Source organism: Hyperoodon ampullatus (assembly GCF_949752795.1).
Source record: "Hyperoodon ampullatus genome assembly, chromosome: 15".
In the NCBI taxonomy this organism is placed as follows: domain Eukaryota; kingdom Metazoa; phylum Chordata; class Mammalia; order Artiodactyla; family Ziphiidae; genus Hyperoodon; species Hyperoodon ampullatus.
In genome coordinates this window covers 39,581,119-39,601,878 of record NC_136928.1, presented here as the reverse complement: position 1 = coordinate 39,601,878, position 20,760 = coordinate 39,581,119, and positions in this window count along the sequence as shown.

The window sequence follows — 20,760 nt, the reverse complement described above, 5'->3', positions numbered from 1 at the left end:
CCAGAAGGTTCAATGGGGGCTTCTTGACAGCTTCTTTCCTACAGTGCTGAATCAACCAAGAACTTAGTCGTACTGAGGCTACAGGCTGAATCCAGGTAGCCACCTGGAGGAACAAGATGTCTACAAACAAGGTTTGATGGACACCTTCACAAAAATCTTGGTCAGAAAGCTTCTGAAGGCCATTATGTATGCAGAATAGTTAAGAAGGATGAAAATTTATTCTCATTAGCCTTATGTGAAATCTGTCATGACTTTGTTTCAGGTGTTTTCTTCAAATATTTGTTATCTTAAAGGAGAGTAGTTATTAAGTTTCTACTCCATACAAGGAAGTGTTTTAAGAGCTGGGGAAGATACAACTACATACAGTGTTCTCTAGTTAAAGGTATAAAGTACATATGGAATAAAGACAATTTACCACATGAGGAGACTTAAAAGTAAGTTTCAAATAAGAGATGCAGATGAGTTGCATTAGAATTTCAAAGAAAGAACCTCTTTGAGTCAGATGGGCAGGGACAGAGAAGGCTTAAGAAGTTCATTTGTGTCTCAAAGGGGCAGCAGGACCTTAGAAGTTGAAGAAGATTAGGAGAGTTTGGTTAAAGACAGGGGATATGACTGTTACTGTTACAGGTTGAATTGTTTCCCCCCCAGATTCATTTGTTTAAGTCCTAACTGCCAGTCCCTCAGAGTGTGACCTTATCTGGAAATAAGGTCATTAGAGAGGTAATTAGTTTAGATGAAGTCATATTGAGTAGAGTGGACCGACCCCTAGTCCAATATGACTGGTGTCCTAATAAAATGGGAAATTGGAATACAGACACACATCCATAGAAAAAACACCATGTGAGAACTGGAGTTAGGCTGCCACAAGGCAAGGAACTGCCAGAAGCGAGGAGAAAGTCCTGGAACAGATCCTTCCCTAGCACTTTTAAAGGGAGTCTGACCCTGCTAACTTCTTCATCTCAGACACATAGGCTCCAGAACTGTGAGACAATAAACTGCACTCAGTTTGTAGTACAGCAGCCATAGGAAACCAATATAATGACCAGAAATACAGAGGCAAGAAGGTACAGGGCAGATCCTAGCAAATGCTAAGTCTATAGATACCACTAACATCTAACGCTTTCAGAATGCTTATGTGCTTCATGTGCATTTTTTCATTTGATCCTCACAACCACTCTATAAAGTAAGCTGTACTATCATCCCACTTTATGGATGGGAAACAGAGGTTCCGATTGGTTAAGGATTGTCAAAGGCCACACAGCCAGGAAAGTACAGGGGTTAGGAAGAGAGATATTGAAAGAGATGAGGAGCTGAAGTAGGACAGAGTGTGATGCGTCGTTCAATCTCTGCCATTAATGCATTCCTCTGCACCAGACACAAATCACAGACTAGCAAAAATACACTGCTGAGGAAAATACAGCCAGCATGTTTCATACCTAGAAGAGACCAATAAAGTGGTCCTGGAATTCTCTCATCTTAGCTATGAGAATTAATATCCAAGAGAAATTAAAAATTTGTATAAGGTCAAATCAAATATTGTAGTTACCACTAGGGACCATGCTTGTGGCTCTCAGCCTGGTATCTCTTGACTCCATCACCTACCTGTTTAAACAACAATGACCACGGAGACCTCTGGGCCATGAGCCCTGTCTCCCTAGCTTTCCTTTTAAAGGGAGATCAGCAGAGTTACCACTGGCTAGAACCCGCCCATGTCCAGATGGGAGATTTCCCGGTGGTGCCCTGCCCTGGGTTTTGCACCCACTCTGTGTTCGGACAAAAAGAAAAATGATACGTCTTCTCTGAATTGACACATTACTCTTTCCCCAAGCATGCAAAGTGCTCTTACCAGGCCTTCTTGGTAAATATTTACCTTGACTCATCATAGGTCTGAAACATTGGCTGTCCAGAGAAACAAGATGGTGATTTTGGACATTTGGAATCTGGAACCCGTGATGAATAGAAATACAACCTTGCATGCCGTCAGAGGCTCTGGTCTGCCAAGGGAAAATGTACTTTATACAGCCACAAGCTTGACCTCGGAGAGCCTTAAAAGGCCTCACATACTCAAAGGTGCATTACCAAGCCTTATGCTAATTCATCATGATAGCTAAAGTGCTCTTTGTAAACCACGGGAGATCTGAGTCCCCTGGGCACCCAGGAGTCAGCATTAATTGCTTCGAGTTTAGCACAGGGAACCATAAATGAACATAGGGTAGAGACTATTTGCATATTGTTTGCAGTAAAGCTTAGAAATGGTTCCAGATGTCCCAGCTGAAACCTCCCCAAAAGTTTATCCCAGGGTGGGACCCAGCACAGGCCAATGTAATAGCAGTTTCACCCAACCTCTCTCTTCTGGCTCTGAATCAGAGTTTGCAGGTTGCAACAAGAATCCTCAAGACAAATTTTTATTCTGAGCAGGCTGGACATGATTTATTAATTCACTTTTGAAATAACAATTGCAGTTGGGAGGGGTCAGCTGAAAGCCTTAATTACATTAGAAAATATGCCTCACTGTCGTCTACCCCCATCCAGGGTACAGAACACATAATTATCATAATTTTCAAATTTTATTAGTATTATTATAATTTGAAAAATTTGATGGAGAGCAGACTATCGACTTAGCTACTTTGAAGCAGTGGCCGAGTCACATTCGAACCTTTGAATAGACGATTTCACCAACTTGCTTGTTAAGGCCCTGAAATGGTTGAGCATATACTGGCTGTTTCTAGCCTCAGATACTGTTTTTCCAACAGAACTAGCTTCCCAGCCCCTCTCTACTTTGTGCTGAGAGGGAAATGCTCAGGTGTGCTGTTGCCAGAGTGATTAGGCCAGCCGGGAACTCTCCTTGGACAGGAGGTTGGAAAGCCTTTGGGATCACGGCCTCTCATCCTTGTTAAATGACTGTGAGTGTGTCTGTGTGTGTGCTGCCACATGCACACCTGCCTAGAGGGAAGAGGTTTGCTTTCATTTTTAAAGTCCCAGAGTGTTTTTAAAGAGAAAGCTGAACATTTGCGGATATGCAGTTGGGAGTCTGTGTTAAGCAGCCAGGGTGCCAGGCAGACATCTCAACTGTGATCACTGGCTTTGTTATCAAGTTCCCATGTCTTAAGAGAGCTTCTGTCTCCGGGTTTCTATCTGTCACCCCAGGCCACGCAGACCCTCCCTCTGCTTCTTTGGGTGGCTGTGATGTTTATCAAACTAATGAGTTCAGTTCTTGGGTCGGCACTAAAGTGGCGAGTGTAGCCGCCCTCTGCCCCAGGTGTTCCCTTTACCTATGGATTATCTGCCTTCCATTTGCCAAGCCTCCTCATTCCACGTTTCTTTGATCCTCAGATACTAAGGAAACTCGGGGTGGAGTTAAACCATTTTGAATAATTCAAACTCTCTGTTCAAGTGAATCCATTTAGAAAAACAAAACCAATCAAAATGACTTCTTTTAAAAAATAAAAAGTAACAAAAAAGGAGTAGGAAAGACCCGTTTAGTTTGAAAATAAATCAGCATTCTGCAAACTCTCCTAACCCAGAAAGCTATCCAATGGTCTTCTGAATAGAGGGCAGCAGAGTAGGTAGCACAGTGGGTTTGACCCAAGTGACCTGGAGCCCAGTCCTGGTGCAGCCGCTCTCCAGGGCCAAGACCTGGTGAGCAAGAGTCGCCTGGTGCACCCCGGCTTCAGTCTCCTCACAGGTAAAAATCAGAGGCACAGTACTGGGTCGTCTTACAGAACTTCTCTGAGGATCCTATCATACAGCTCATGTTGGTGTTCGTTAAGATCATTTGAAGTGCTTTGAAAATTCAAAAATGCACTATCAGAACTGACTCAGAGCCTTGAACACAGTAGGAACTAAATAAACATTTCTTGAAGGAAGTAGACTCCCTATTCTCCATTTTATAACAAGAAACCACATGGATGTTCACTATCCCCTGAAATGACCCAATTCCTGCCTACATATTCCCTGAGTGCCTGGGCTCAGGTTTTCTTGGTGAAAAGAATTTTAAAAGCAAATCTATCCCAATCTCTCTGAGAAAGAAAGCATTTTATTCTCACCCAAGGACATAGACAAGACTTGTTTATATGGAGCAAATGACGACAGTTTAGAGTCAGGAAAGTCTGAAAATGAAGGAGCCTAAGAGAAATTAAGGTTCAGCTTTTATCTCCCTACTTCATTTTCAGAAAAAGAAACCAAAGTTCCTGAATTGTTTGGCTTTGTTACGCAGCCGAGGAAGGTCTCTGATTTCCCACCAGGTACTGTGATCTTTGTGCCGCCTTTTCACTGGTAAGATTGCTCTAGTAGAATATAACTTCAGAAAACTGCTGTTGTCTAAATGCCTTGCTTTACAGAGGAGAAGCCTGAGGTCCACATGGCCCTCTGCTGAGTCTGAAGGAGGAGTAGCTACAGTTACCTGGAAAGACAGAGGAAAGCCCTTTTCTCCAGGCTCCGAGCAGCACCCTGGTGACCTGTGGTGGACAGCTGTTTTTTGAGGAGAAGCTGTACAAAAGCTTTCCTCTCAGAGCTGCTCTGTTCTTCTCTAAGGCCGTATCTGACGAAGTGCTCGCTACTTCAGTGGTCTGTGGTGGAGATGACCAGAGGCAAAAGTGCTGTGTTCAGAGGAAACGCTCCTTTCCCAACCCCTCCTCACTAGGACCAGCCACTTGTCTCTTCAGGTAACAGGCAAATATTGTTGTGCCCCTGCCGCTCCTCCCAGCATTCGTTTTGGTTTCCTTCACCCAACTGGATAAGTTGGTCTTCTCCTCAGGTTAGAAAAAAAAAAAAAAAAGCTTTTCTTCTTTGGTTTCCTTGGTTGGGTTGTATGAGATCTGACAAGGAAGGGTCAAGACCAAGGAAAGAAGTTTAAGAGTCGAAGCTTCTTTAGGTCTTCCTCAGCAAGAGTAAATGCATCTTTAAATAGGGGGGTACCACGTGAAGCTGGTGCATCCCTCCTTTCTACCCAGTGGTTTCAGGATTCAGCTCTCGGATACCTATGGAAAAAATGATTAAAGCTTTCCCTGAAAAACAGATTACCTCCAAGCACTATTATTTCAGAGATCAGAGCCTATCCACTTGGACAAACACCCTGGATACCTGAAAGGAAGAGGAATAAATGGGCCATGAAACCCCAGGAGTAGAAGGAATAAAATGACATAGTATCCTAAACCTGAACACACTATGGTCTACTGTTGGTTTTAAAAATTAAAGAGTACTCCACCTAGAGCTTACAGTCTTTGCCAGCCCTTCAGTATGTGGGAAGATACGTGCTCACCATTCCTTTGGGAGAGCATCAAGAAGAGAAATGCAAATGGCTTGTGTTTCAGCTCTTCCCACAAACACCCCTTCCTCGTCCTAACTCCAAACTCCTCTAGGCCAACTGTCTTATTCTGTAACCTATGTATATGGTGTTACTGCTAGTGAAAACATCTTGATCATCAAAATATGAAAAGCTGGAGCACATTGAGATGGGTCGCACTCTTTGGAGTATAACATAGGAAGAAAGCCCATACTTCCTAGAGAGAAGCTGACTCAACTTGTGAGTGCTAAAGTCAGCCTGAGAGGCTTGCAAATCCACTGGTCTCCAGTCTAGTTTCCTCCATCCCCATCTCTGTAGAATTTCCCTCATCCCCATACACACATCACATTTGCCCCTCTGCTCTTTCGGTCTTATTGTGGATACTAGTTTCAAATGGATTTTACCTGCTGGAAATTGGGTGGAGCATGACAGTGCCTCGATTGAACTCTTTGGTCAGCTTGGGAGATGTCAGAGCTGACCCCATGAGGTATGGGGGAGGAAGTGGAAGATTAAGACCTCAGCGAAGCAATCAGAGAACATGCCAAGGTGATTCAGTCAAGCAGGAGACTGAGTGGTGCCATCTGTGTTATGGCTTTTGGGGCGGTGGTGAGCAGGACACAAGGGCAGCAGAGAACAGTGAGGCTCAATACCTGGCTGAGACCAACAGCACTCATTCCCTTTGGCTTATCCTGAAACGGAAGAGTTGCCTTTGGCTCATTTGCTTTTAAAGAATTCTTCACCTCCCTTGTCTTGAATGTTTACTGTCAACATCCCACTTCCTGCTCCCATTCTTCTCCCTATTTTGGAAAGGTGTAGAAGAGGTACCGTATGTGGACTCCCTCTGCTGACATGTTTCTAAAAGACCTTGTCAACTGGTACTAATTGTTGTGACTGCAAACTTTCATTCATCCTGGCTGCTGTCGCAGACTTCTTTTGCTTTCACATTCTCGGCCAATCCCACATTCCCATGTTGTTTCGTTGCCACTGACAAGACTTCAGAGTCTCCTACTTCACCATTGCAACAGCCTTTCTACCTGTCCTTCAGCACGTAGCCCTCGATGTGTAGAGCTCAGTGTGACTTTAGCTGAAGGCTCCTGCTACTTGGAACCCGTTTTCCCCTCTGCCAAGAGAGCCCAGGCACCACCTTGACTCCTTTATTCACGGTAGAGGCTGTTGAGCAGCAGACTCATTTCGGGTGGGCTTTGTTTAGGAACTCAGAGCACATCATTCACAACTTATCTCTGTTGATATGCGCATTGTTGACCCGCACCTCTCAAGGCCACCAATCAAGGCTACAACTTTCTATCTCCAACAAAACCCCTGTGATTTGATGGACTCACAGGGCAATATTAAAACCTGAGGAGGGAAGCGAAAAGGGAGGCTTTATGAAAGTAACTTCAGAACACTATCCAATTATTAGTATGCTTTTTCATAATACCGACGGTTTCACATTTTATTGAGAGAGAGAATTTTTTCCTGGCTCTCTTGGGAATGATTTTATTGAAAGCATCAGAACGAAGAAGATGGCTGCATCATTTCCACAGTGCCAGGGGTCAGAATCTTTGACTGGTTTGGTGTAATGTGCACATATAAAATTTCACTCACTGCTTATTCATTGCCTTTTATTTAATATATAATCTGGTTAGATCTACTTTTGTTTCTTTACATATACTGCTTGCCTGCCTTAAACTCTTCCTTTGGCTGCTTTAATATGTATATATTAAATCATCTACATACATATATTTCTATTTCCTCTGATCAGGAGTCTTGCATGAAGGGAACAATTCTTTCCTTTTGCTCTTTTTACACAGTAAATCCAGTGGCAGAGGTAGAAATGTGAATTTATCCATAGCAAAGCACTTAATTGGTGATAGTCGTTTAGTTTAGAATGCTGTTGTCCCTTCAAAAGTAAATGCTTTCTCCTTTCCTTCCCCTCTTTCCCTTCCCTGTATTCCATACACATTCCCATCCAATTAAAAATCAGTCTCACTGAGGGGGAGGGGGGAAGATGGCGGAAGAGTAAGACGCGGAGATCACGTTCCTCCCCACAGATACACCAGAAATACATCTACACGTGGAACAACTCCTACAGAACACCTACTGAACGCTGGCAGAAGACCTCAGACCTCCCAAAAGGTAAGAAACTCCCCACGTACCTGGGTAGGGCAAAAGTAAAAAGAATAAACAGAGACAAAAGAATAGGAACGGGACCTGCACCTCGGGGAGGGAGCCGTGAAGGAGGAAAAGTTTCCACACACTAGAAGCCCCTTCGCGGGCAGAGACTGCGGGTGGCGGAGGTGGGGAGCTTCAGAGCTGCGGAGGAGAGCGCAGCCACAGGGGTGCGGAGGGCAAAGCGGAGAGATTCCCGCACAGAGGACCGGTGCCGACCGGCACTCACCACCAGCCCGAGAGGCTTGTCTGCTCGGCCGCCGGGGCGGGCGGGGCTGGGAGCTGAGGCTCGGGCTTCGGTCGGAGCGCAGGGAGAGGAATGGCGGCGTGAACACAGCCTGAAGGGGTTAGTGCGTCACAGCTACCCGGGAGGGAGTCCGGGAAAAAGTCTACACCTGCCGAAGAGGCAAGAGACTTTTTCTTGCCTCTTTGTTTCCTGGTGCGTGAGGAGAGGGGATTAAGAGCGCCGCTTAAATAGCTCCAGAGACGGGCGCGAGCTGCGGCTAAAAGCGCGGACCCCAGAGACAGGCATGAGACGCTAAGGCTGCTGCTGCCGCCGCCAAGAAGCCTGTGTGCGAGCACAGGTCACTATCCACACCCCCCTTCCGGGGAGCCTGTGCAGCCCGCCACTGCCAGGGTCCCATGATCCAGGGACAACTTCCCTGGGAGAGAGCACGGCGCGCCTCAGGCTGGTGCAACGTCACAGCGGTCTCTGCCGCCGTAGGCTCGGCCCGCACTCCGTACCCCTCCCTCCCCCCGCCTGAGTGAGCCAGAGCCCCCGAATCAGCGGCTCCTTTAACCCCGTCCTGTCTGAGCGAAGAACAGACGCCCTCCTGCGACCTACACGCAGAGGCGGGGCCAGATCCAAATCTGAGCCCCGGGAGCTGTGCGAACAAAGAAGAGAAGGGGAAATTTCTCCCAGCAGCCTCAGGAGCAGCGGATTAAATCTCCACAATCAACTTGATGTACCCTGCATCTGTGGAATACATGAATAGACAACGAATCATCTCAAATTGAAGAGGTGGACTTTCAGAGCAAGATTTATGATTTTTTCCCCATTTCCTCTTTTTGTGAGTGTGTATGTGTATTCTTCTGTGTGAGATTTTGTCTGTATACCTTTGCTTTCACCATTTGTCCTAGGGTTCTATCCGGCCGTTTTTTTTTTTTTTTAATTTTTTTTAATAATTATTTTTAACTTTAATAACTTTATTTTATTTTATCTTACTTTATTTTATTTTATCCTCTTTCTTTCTTTCTTTCTTTCTTTTCTTTCTTTCTTTCTTTCTACTTTTTCTCCCTTTTATTCTGAGCCATGTGGATGAAAGGCTCTTGGTGCTGCAGCCAGGAGTCAGTGCTGTGCCTCTGAGGTGGGAGAGCCAAGTTCAGGACACTGGTCCACAAGAGACCTCCCAGCTCCACATAATATCAAATGGCAAAAATCTCCCAGAGGTCTCCATCTCAACACCAACACCCAGCTTCACTCAACGACCAGCAAGCTACAGTGCAGGACACCCTCTGCCAAACAACTAAGAAGACAGGAACACAACCCCACCCATTAGCAGAGAGGCTGCTTAAAATCATAATAAGTCCACAGACATCCCAAAACACACCACCAGACGTGGACCTGCCCACCAGAAAGACAAGATCCAGCCTCATCAGCCAGAACACAGGCACTAGTCCCCTCCACCAGGAAGCCTACACAACCCACTGAACCAACTTTAGCCACTGGGGACAGACACCAAAAACAATAGGAACTACGAGCCTGCAGCCTGAGAAAAGGAGATCCCAAACACAGTAAGATAAACAAAATGAGAAGACAGAAAAACATACAGCAGATGAAGGAGCAAGATAAAAACTCACCAGACCTAACAAATGAAGAGGAAATAGGCAGTCTACATGAAAAAGAATTCAGAATAATGATAGTAGAGATGATCCAAAATCTTGGAAATAGAATAGAGAAAATGTAAGAAACATTTAACAAGGACCTAGAAGAACTAAAGATGAAACAAGCAACGATGAACAACACAATAAATGCAATTAAAAATACTCTAGATGGGATCAATAGCAGAATAACTGAGGCAGAAGAACGGATAAGTGACCTGGAAAATACAATAGTGGAAATAACTACTGCAGAGCAGAATAAAGAAAAAAGAATGAAAAGAACTGAGGACAGTCTCAGACACCTCTGGGACAACATTAAATGCACCAACATTCGAATTATAGGGGTCCCAAAAGAAGAAGAGAAAAAGAAAGGGACTGAGAAAATATTTGAAGAGATTATAGTTGAAAAGTTCCCTAATATGGGAAAGGAAATAGTTAATCCCAGGAAGCACAGAGAGTCCCATACAGGATAAATTCAAAGAGAAACACGCCATGACACATATTAATCAAACTGTCAAAAATTAAATACAAAGAAAACATATTAAAAGCAGCAAAGGAAAAACAACAGATAACACACAAGGGAATCCCCATAAGGTTAACAGCTGATCTTTCAGCAGAAACTCTTCAAGCCAGAAGGGACTGGAAGGACATATTTAAAGTGATGAAGAAGAAAAACCTACAACCAAGATTACTCTACCCAGCAAGGATCTCATTCAGATTTGATGGAGATATTAAAACGTTTACAGACAAGCAAAAGCTGAGAGAGTTCAGCACCACCAAACCAGCTTTACAACAAATGCTAAGAGAACTTCTCTAGGCAAGAAACACAAGAGAAGGAAAAGACCTACAATGACAAACCCAAAACAATTAAGAAAATGGAAATAAGAATATACATATCAATAATTACCTTAAATGTAAATGGATTTAATGCTCCCACCAAAAGACACAGATTGGCTGAATGGATACAAAAACAAGACCCATATATATTCTGTCTACAAGAGACCCATTTCAGACCTAGAGACACATACAGACTGAAAGTAAGGGGATGGAAAAAGATATTCCATGCAATGGAAACCAAAAGAAAGCTGGAGTAGCAATTCTCATATGAGACAAAATAGACTTTAAAATAAAGACTATTACAAGAGACAAAGAAGGACACTACATAATGATCAAGGGATCGATCCAAGAAGAAGATATAACAATTGTAAATATTTATGCACCCAACATAGGAGCACCTCAATACATAAGGCAACTACTAACAACCATAAAGGGGGAAATTGACAGTAACACATTCATAGTAGGGGACTTTAACACCTCACTTTCACCACTGGACAGATCATCCAAAATGAAAATAAATAAGGAAACACAAGCTTTAAATGATACATTAAACAAGATGGACTTAATTGATATTTATAGGACATTCCATCCAAAAACAACAGTATACACATTTTTCTCAAGTGCTCATGGAACATTCTCCAGGATAGATCATATCTTGGGTCACAAATCAAGCCTTGGTAAATTTAAGAAAATTGAAATTATATCAAGTATATTTTCAGACCACAATGCTATGAGACTAGATATCAATTACAGGAAAAGATCTGTGAAAAATACAAACACATGGAGGCTAAACAATACACTACTTAATAACGAAGTGATCACTGAAGAAATCAAAGAGGAAATCAAATAATACCTAGAAACAAATGACAGTGGAGACACGATGACCCAAAACCTATAGGATGCAGCAAAAGCAGTTATAAGAGAGAAGTTTATAGCAATACAATACTACCTTAAGAAACAGGAAACATCTCGAATAAACAACCTAACCTTGCACCTAAAGCAATTAGAGAAAGAAAAACAAAAAAAACCCAAAGTTAGCAGAAGGAAAGAAATCATAAAGACCAGATCAGAAATAAATGAAAAGGAAATGAAGGAAACGATAGCAAAGATCAATAAAACTAAAAGCTGGTTCTTTGAGAAGATAAACAAAATTGATAAACCATTAGCCAGACTCATGAAGAAAAAAAGGGAGAAAACTCAAATCAGTAGAATTAGAAATGAAAAAAAAGTAACATCTGACACTGCAGAAATACAAAAGATCATGAGAGATTACTACAAGCAACTCTATGCCAATAAAATGGACAACCTGGAAGAAATGGACAAATTCTTAGAAATGCACAACCTGCCGGGACTGAATCAGGAAGAAATAGAAAATATGAACAGACCAATCACAAGCACTGAAATTGAAACTGTGATTAAAAATCTTCCAACAAACAAAAGCCCAGGACCAGATGGCTTCACAGGCAAATTCTATCAAACATTTAGAGAAGAGCTAACACCTATCCTTCTCAAACTCTTCCAAAATATAGCAGAGGGAGGAACACTCCCAAACTCATTCTATGAGGCCACCATCACCCTGATACCAAAACCAGACAAGGGTGTCACAAAGAAGGAAAACTACAGGCCCATATCACTAATGAACATAGATGCAAAAATCCTCAACAAAATACTAGCAAACAGAATCCAACAGCACATGAAAAGGATCATATACCATGATCAAGTGGGGTTTATTCCAGGAATGCAAGGATTCTTCAATATATGCAAATCAATCAATGTGATACACCATATTAACCAATTGAAGGAGAAAGACCATATGATCATCTCAATAGATGCAGAGAAAGCTTTTGACAAAATTCAACCCCCATTTATGATAAAAACCCTTCAGAAAGTAGGCATAGAGGGAACTTTCCTCAACATAATAAAGGCCATATATGACAAACCCACAGCCAACATCATCCTCAATGGTGAAAAACTGAAAGCATTTCCACTAAGATCAGGAACAAGACAAGGTTGCCAACTCTCACCACTCTTATTCAACATAGTTTTGGAAGTTTTAGCCACAGCTATCAGGGAAGAAAAGGAAATAAAAGGAATCCAAATTGGAAAAGAAGAAGTAAAGCTGTCACTGTTTGCAGATGACATGATACTATACATAGAGAATCCTAAAGATGCTACCAGAAGACTACTAGAGGTAATCAATGAATTTGGTAAAGTAGCAGGATACAAAATTAATGCACAGAAACCTGTGGCATTCCTATACACTAATGATGAAAAATCTGAAAGTGAAATCAAGAAAACACTCCCATTTACCATTGCAACAAAAAGAATAAAATATCTAGGAATAAACCTACCTAAGGAGACAAAAGACCTGTATGCAGAAAATTATAAGACACCGATGAAAGAAATTAAAGATGATACAGATAGATGGAGAAATATACCATGTTCTTGGATTGGAAGAATCAATATTGTGAAAATGACTCTATTACCCAAAGCAATCCACAGGTTCAGTGCAATCCCTATCAAACTACCACTGGCATTTTTCACAGAACTAGAACAAAAAATTTCACAATTTGTAAGGAAACACAGAAGACCCCGAATAGCCAAAGCAATCTTGAGAACAAAAAAACAGAGCTGGAGGAATCAGGCTCCCTGACTTCAGACTATACTACAAACCTACAGTAATCAAGACAGTATGGTACTGGCACAAAAACAGAAATATAGATCAATGAAACAGGATAGAAACCCAGATATAAACCCACACACATATGGTCACCTTATCTTTGATTAAGGAGGCAGGAATGTACAGTGGAGAAAGGACAGCCTCTTCAATAAGTGGTGCTGGGAAAACTGGACAGGGACATGTAAAAGTATGAGATTAGTTCACTCCCTAACACGATACACAAAAATAAGCTCAAAATGGATTAAAGACCTAAGTGTAAGGCCAGAAACTATCAAACTCTTAGAGGAAAACATAGGCAGAAGACTCTATGACGTAAATCACAACAAGATCCTTTTTGACCAACCTCCTAGAGAAATGGAAATAAAAACAAAAATAAACAAATGGGACCTAATGAAACTTCAAAGCTTTTGCACAGCAAAGGAAACCATAAACAAGACCAAAAGACAACCCTCAGAATGGGAGAAAATATTTGCAAATGAAGCAACTGACGAAGGATTAATCTCCAAAATTTATAAGCAGCTCATGCAGCTCAATATCAAAAAAACAAACAACCCAAACCAAAAATAGGCCGAAGACCTAAATAGACATTTCTCCAAAGAAGATATACAGATTGCCAACAAACTCAGGAAAGAATGCTCAACATCCTTAATCATTAGAGAAATACAAATCAAAACTACAATGAGATATCATCTCACACCAGTCAGAATGACCATCATTAAAAAATCTAGAAGCAGTAAATGCTGGAGAGGGTGTGGAGAAAAGGGAACACTCTTGCACTGCTGATGGGAACTTGAATTGGTACAGCCACTATGGAGAACAGTATGGAGGTTCCTTAAAAAACTAAAACTAGAACTTCCGTCTGACCCAGCAATCCCACTACTGGGTGTATACCCTGAGAAAACCATAATTCAAAAGAGTCATGTACCAAAATGTTCATTGCAGCTCTATTTACAATAGCCAGGAGATGGAAACAACCTAAGTGTCCATCATTGGATGATTGGATAAAGAAGATGTGGCACATATGTACAATGGAATATTATTCAGCCATAAAAAGAAACGAAATTGAGTTATTTGTAGTGAGTTGGATGGACCTACAGTCTGTCATACAGAGCGAAGTAAGTCAGAGAAAGACAAATACCGTATGCTAACACATATATATGGAATCTAAGGGGGAAACAAAGTCATGAAGAATCTAGGGGTAAGATGGGAATAAAGACACAGACCTACTAGAGAATAGACTTGAGGATATGGGGAGGGAGAAGGGTAAGCTGTGACAAAGCAAGAGAGTGGCATGGACATATATACACTACGAAACATAACATAGACAGCTAGTGGGAAGCATCCGCATACCACAGGGAGATCAGCTCGGTGCTTTGTGACCACCTGGATGGGTGGGATAAGGAGGGTGGGAGGGAGGGAGACGCAAGAGGGAGGAGAATTGGGAACATATGTATATGTATAACTGATTCACTTTGTTATAAAGCAGAAACTAACCCACCATTTTAAAGCAATTATACCGCAATAAAGATGTTAAAAAAAAACTCAGTCTCACTGCACAGTCAAGAGAGAGTACTTTAAAATACAATAGATTTTTCAGTTGAATTATTAAAATGCACAAAACCAAATTCAAGAAGTAAGTTTCTAAGGAGAGCTTTCTGACTAAAAGCTTCTAATCAAAGGACATGAGACCCAAGGAGACAAACGGAAAATGATCATTTTTATTTGTGAGAGTCCAGTAGCTCTCAAGATACGGGACTCCTTGATAAAGTTGGCTTAGAGGATGACACTGAGTTCTCGACCAAAATGGTTGCTTCTTATACCTCTCCAATGTATTGATGCCTAACATCAATGACTCTTGTTGAAAGAGTCAACATTGATGACTCTTGTTGAAAAGTTGAACTATAGGTTACCAATTTGTTCAGTAGCTTATTATAGAAAGATCCAAACACATTGCCTAAATAAAACAAATGTATTTATCTCCCACATAAGAGAAGTTTGAAAGGAGGCAATCTAGGGCTTCCAGGGTAACTCCATTAAGTCATCCAGGGCCTGTATTCTCCTAAGTTATGGCTTTGCATTACCAATGTTATGAGTCTATACTTGTGATCCAATTAAGTGTACCCCCTCACTCCTTAAAGAGTCTTTTCAAATATTCCATGTAACACTCTCACTTTCATCTCTGTGGCCAAAACTTGGTCAATGGCCATACTGAGTTGCAAAGGAGGCTGGGTCACCTAGTCTTTTAGTTAGATAATATTGGGCTTGCTATGCATCAGGATTCTTATTTCTGAAGAAGGATAGAAAGAACATTGAGAGGTACCTAGCAGTCACTACAAAACTTGGCTGTGAAAGGATTATTTCTGTAATCTAAATCTAATCTTATCTCCTTCCTGTTGACTCCCCATCATCTATAATATAAAAACCAGTCTTATAATAATGATATACAAGAAGGATGGCCATATGATTCATCATGTAGACTGGGATATCCTTGAGAGTAAAAGGGACACCAGGACAACAGGGGTATACTGACTGTCCCAGGAAAATTGTTATGAATGATCCAAGTCCAAACCACCTTTCAGAGCTCATCTCTCTCTCTCACTTCCCCAACAGCACTTCATTCTGTATCTATAAAAATAATTAAAATTTCCCCAAACACAACATGATTCTCTACCTGTCATCACTCTGGTCTGGAAGTCCCTGCCAATCTTACATCTGGCAAATTCCTATTCATGCCCTCTACCTCCTACCCCAGCTCAGCTGTTGCCCTGAGAAATCTCCCCTAACCAGTCTCTCAGTTTTCAGAGGCTTAATCACTTCCTTTTCTGTGCTTTTTTCCATTGAAAATTATTTGCTTTCATGTTTACCTCACTGTCAGAATAGGCTAGGTTATGGTATGGCAACAACCAAACTCTTCAATATTTATTTATTGCTCACATTTTATGACCAACTCCAGTTGGCTGAAAGGCCCTGTTCTTGGTAGTTTATTGTAGGGTGAACGAAGCTACAGTGAATTTGAAGTCAGAAGCCAAGTGTCTGTTTCCAAAAGGACTAGCCAAGCCAGAAATAAAAAGGTGGGAAGTGAGCTCCAAGAAAAAGATTGGGATCACCATCCTATTTCTCAACCCAGATATATAGGTCAATATTCCAGGGCTTATAGGATAAATGGTCACTGATCAGAGATGAAAGTTGGCTGAGTTCTGCTCTGATATTAACATTCTGCCAGGAACATGCAGACAGGTTTGGTGAATAAGAAAGAGAGAGAGAGAAGACATCCATGAAAGTCCCTCAGATGGTGGGAAGAGATGACAAACCTTGTCTAACAGGAGGTATGCTGCAGATAACTGAGGAATGGTCAGTTATTATCAATAAAACTAAGTCCATCCTTCCAACCCATGTTTTCACGTAGGCATGCCACCTCTTTTATTACCTGAGTCATCAGAGATGCGGTTGCCACCTTCTGAAGAGCCGAGTAAGTACACGGGAGTTGACTGCCTCTTTGCACGGCAAGTTTGAGGGGGGGGACGTCACATCCACTCGCGTCCCCTTGCATGACTAGAAGGTCTGGGTCGGTAAGCACTCCATTTAGTTAACTGTTAATGACCATAAAGGATGATGGGGAGGCCCTTAGTAGGAAAACATTCTGAAAAGAAAAGCTATTCTAATTAAAACTCAGAGGTGCGCATTACTCTCAGGGAATGGCGGCTACTAATAACAGTGGCAATGATATGCAGAATTCCTTAGAATATGTGAGCTAGGGGCCGCCACATGGTTTTTCAGTGGCTCCTCATCACACCATCCAAAAGGCTGCTCAAGGCCAAATACATAAAACATTTGGCACGAGGAGTGTGGAAAATGTTCCAATGATGCATTTGTTGTTCAGTAAACAGAGCAGCCACTGGTGTCACAGGCCAGCCAAGGCAGAGCAGGAGAGGGCGAGATGGCCCCAGCCACAGTAGCAAAGAAAAGGACTGAGCAGCAAGAACTGAGAAAAAAGGCATGGGAAGCAAAGACCTTGAAAGAAAATAATACTGGGCTCCACTCCAAGCCTGAATTTATGAAGACCCTGGGCCAATACAAAATAAAATGGCAGCATCATTTCACAGAGAGGCCTCACTGTCAGGCACTGTTATTCCAATTGCTGACACTTGAATGAAATGTGGTATAATTGGGTTTCCAAGCATCCACATCCGGCGACATCCATTGCCATTTTAAAAAATGATGGTGGTGGGGAAGGAGATTCCTTTTTCTTTTCAATGTTTTGAAGTTGCCACACTCTCTCTGCCACTTGTACACTATTTGGAAGGACGGTGGGACTCCTGGAAGGGTCTAAAATGCCAGTGGCTGAGCCCATGAAGAGATATGGGGAGTTGATGGCAGAGGTGTTAAATGTACCAGAGAAGGCAGGGTTAAAGTGGGTCCCATGACACGTCTTTCTAAGTCTCCCTTTTCGTGCTGTTTTTCTTCCCCATCAAAGAGTGGGTTTTCCCCCCTTCCTCTGGCTTTCCTTCTCTCCATTTTGCATATAATGACTGGGATCTTGTCCAGCTTTGGTATTTTTTTGTTCCCTTGGACTTATTAATGTGACGTCTATGGTTGTGAGTCAGAAAAATTGCTGTCAGAAAGAAAAACCTATTCCATGCCAAATGGATAACTCTTCCCCCAGTGTGGCACTGTGGATACACATGCCTTTGTGTGTGCTGTTTGGCTCAATGCTGTTTCCAGGTTTGGGGTGCAGGTAGAGGAAGTAGAGAAACTTGGGGAATATTTAAGCATCTTTGTATTCTTCAGTTATACCTACAAAAATAGAAGCAAAGTTGTGGAGTTTTTTTCTTAATGTGTGTGTATGTGTATGAAAATTGTCTTTAAAGCAAAAAGACAATCTGAGTTTTAGACTCTCCTCTGAGCAGCAGAGTAATATTCAGAACATAATTCCCTCTGGTCTAAAATGCTTTCCTTCCCCACCAGTGAGCATCTCCTTCCCCGTTACTTCTTATTAGAAGTAAATAAATATAATTTGCAATGTAATCTGGAATCTTTGCTTCAAAAGTCCCTATGCCAAGTGAAAACTGGCAAATACAGTTTAAGCCAATGTTTTCCAAAAATAGTTCTTAGAGTTTCAGATTTTTTTTTTTTTTTTTTGGCTGTGCCACACAGCATGTAGAAACCTAGTTCCCTGACCAGGGATCGAACCTGCACCCCCTGCATTAGAAGCTTGGAGTCTTAACCACTAGACCACCAGGGAAGTCCCTATTTTCAGATTTTTTAACACCCAGTTGAGGAATCAGAGGCTCCTCCTATATCACATGATGTCATAGTATGAAACTAAAACAAATATGAAAGTGCTGTTATGACATTCTTTACAAAAATGTAATATTTATCCCTAAGCATAGAGTCAAGTGGGTAATAATATGAGATTGGCACTGGTTCTAAAAAAAAGAAATGCTTTTTTTCCCGCCAAGTCCGTGTATCACATTATCAAGTATGGGGAAATTTTAGAGTGTTGCTAACTCAAGCATTGTGGTCTATAAGAGCACATGACCTCAGTTTTACCTCGATTAAAAGGTTGAGTTGATTCCTGTGGTGGTCTTGGGAGAGCCACCTCCTCTCCCTCACTCCTCATCTGTAAGATGGGCTAATAAATTCTTCTCTCCATACCCCACCAATATCCTGAGAAGAAACTCATAATAGACTCATTCAGTCATCATGCATTTATTATTCAACACATAGAAGTGTACCAGGCACTTACCAAGGGGCTATGTATGTATGCGAAAGCATCACCAGTCTCTACCTCCTTAAGACTTCCCTTCCCCTCATTGACTCTTCTAACAGCATCCTTGATTGCATTTGTTCTCTTAGCTATGAAAGGCAGGAACACCAGATTATCCCAACCCCCAACTCCTAAAGGAACAGGAAGCAGATACAGACAGCCTCCCATCTCTCTCTGCTCTGATAATGGTCTTGGATGCAGCAGATATTGGGCTGAGAGGTAGAACCAGACAGTCATTTCTGACAATGGGGTTCTCTCTTTATAACTAACTGCTGGAGAAACAGGCCCCAGGCTGTTCAAGAGGCTGCTGTGAATTCCTTTTGCCTTCGGTGAGGCCAACCCACAGAGCTGAGAGGGACTGTGAGAATGTTATTGCAACTTCTTAATTCAAAACATCTCTAGAAAGAGACTTCCTGGGATGGGACTGGAGGAAATGGGGCTGCTCAGCTGGGATGAATTACTGAGAGTGCTGGGTTATTTTTGCCCCCTAGTGGTTAGAGGCTTAGGGACCCCCATGAGCTAAATGGTTCTCAGCACAGGAGGATATTCACCACTGAATAAAGGAGGCCATTGGGTGGAGCAGAAGGACACCACATAGAATCAGCAGATGGTCTGACCTCAGCTCTCAAGACCCCAGTCCCCACACCTGCAAATTGAAAAGGATGGACTAGATCACAGAGAATTCTTTCTTTCACTTTTATTAGTATTTGACTCCAGAAACATAACCTGTGGCACTGCGATTCCTCCCACATGTTTCCTAAGGGCAACAGAGGCAGGGCGTAAGGTCCTGCAACGTGCTCACTGAATCTCACAACATTGCAAAAACATGCGAACATGCCATTGATTCTTTTCTTCCTGTGTCAACTTTCTAGGCTTTCGGATGCGTTCTACTACAGTAGGGGGATAATTCTCCATAGCGTCTGTACAATTTAAAGTCAAGCTGCAGACATGCATTTTTCTGGCTAGTGTTTCCAACTCAGTGACTCCTTACCATTTCCTCTCATTTTTTGGCCTAAAGAGAAATGGATTGCGTGCTCTTTTCTGGTGCTGTACCAGGTCTGCACAAAACTTAAGGTATCATTTAATCAAAGTCAATCAAGTTGAGAGGATGAAATGGATTGGAGGTACATTATTCAAAGGGAGTTAGAGTTAATTTTTCAGGGCACGAAAGTGGCCCTGGGTCACCAGGGAGTGTTAACAAGAAGAATTTCAGGTAACTAGAAAAAAAATGGATTGCACTGTTCAGTTAAAAGTGGCGGAAAATAAGAAGCCCATAAACTCCTTTACTAAAACTTCTTTCTGTCTGGCTAGAGTGAAAATGGAGACAATGAAATCATTTCCAGCGAATTATTAGTGCAATATATATTTTTTTTCTTTCAAGAAAAGGAAACGAAAGGATGGTTGTGGCCTTTTGTTGTAGATAGCTTTTCAGAACAGTGTAACGTAAACAGATTATCTGCAGTGTTTATTCAGTGTGAAAAAACAGTTCCAAGAGCCCCAGGTGCTTGCCAAGATCATAATTGTACCTTCTTAAATACTTTCATTACTTGGAAGCACAATAAGTGAGGCTGGGACACATGCTTTCCATTTTCTTGTCAACAAAACACCTCCAAGAAATTAAGCTCTATTTTCTCTAGAAAATGTCTCTAGAACTACTCAGGGTATATGAAAAGGAAAGGGAGCTGGGGCTTTGGTTTAATTTCTTTATGACCTTGAAAAGAAGCACATAAAATCTCCCCTCCAAAAAAAAAAAAAAAAAAAAAGAAAGAAAGGTGGTGGCTCACATGTGGGGTACAGGGTGCCTCAAAACCAGAATATCTGGTTCAGCGAGGATTCAGGAGTGCAGAGTGTTCAGGAAACATGACTGGATTGACACACGGTAGGTTGTTTTGTGGAAGGAGCTGAGCCATACTGGGGTGTGAGGGGTGCAAGGAAGCCATAGGACGAAGTTCAGATTATATATGGGAGAACTCACTGGGCCAAGTCCCCTTCCGCAGGAGCTTGCCTGATCATGAGGTGAAGGAGGGTCCAATTCTGCTGGTGCATTTTAGTAACTTCTGAATCAATTAGCTATCCCGTGCACCCAGTCTCAGGATAAAAAGTCAAATTAGCCTCTGTGCCCCTAACTTCACAGGAGGTTTC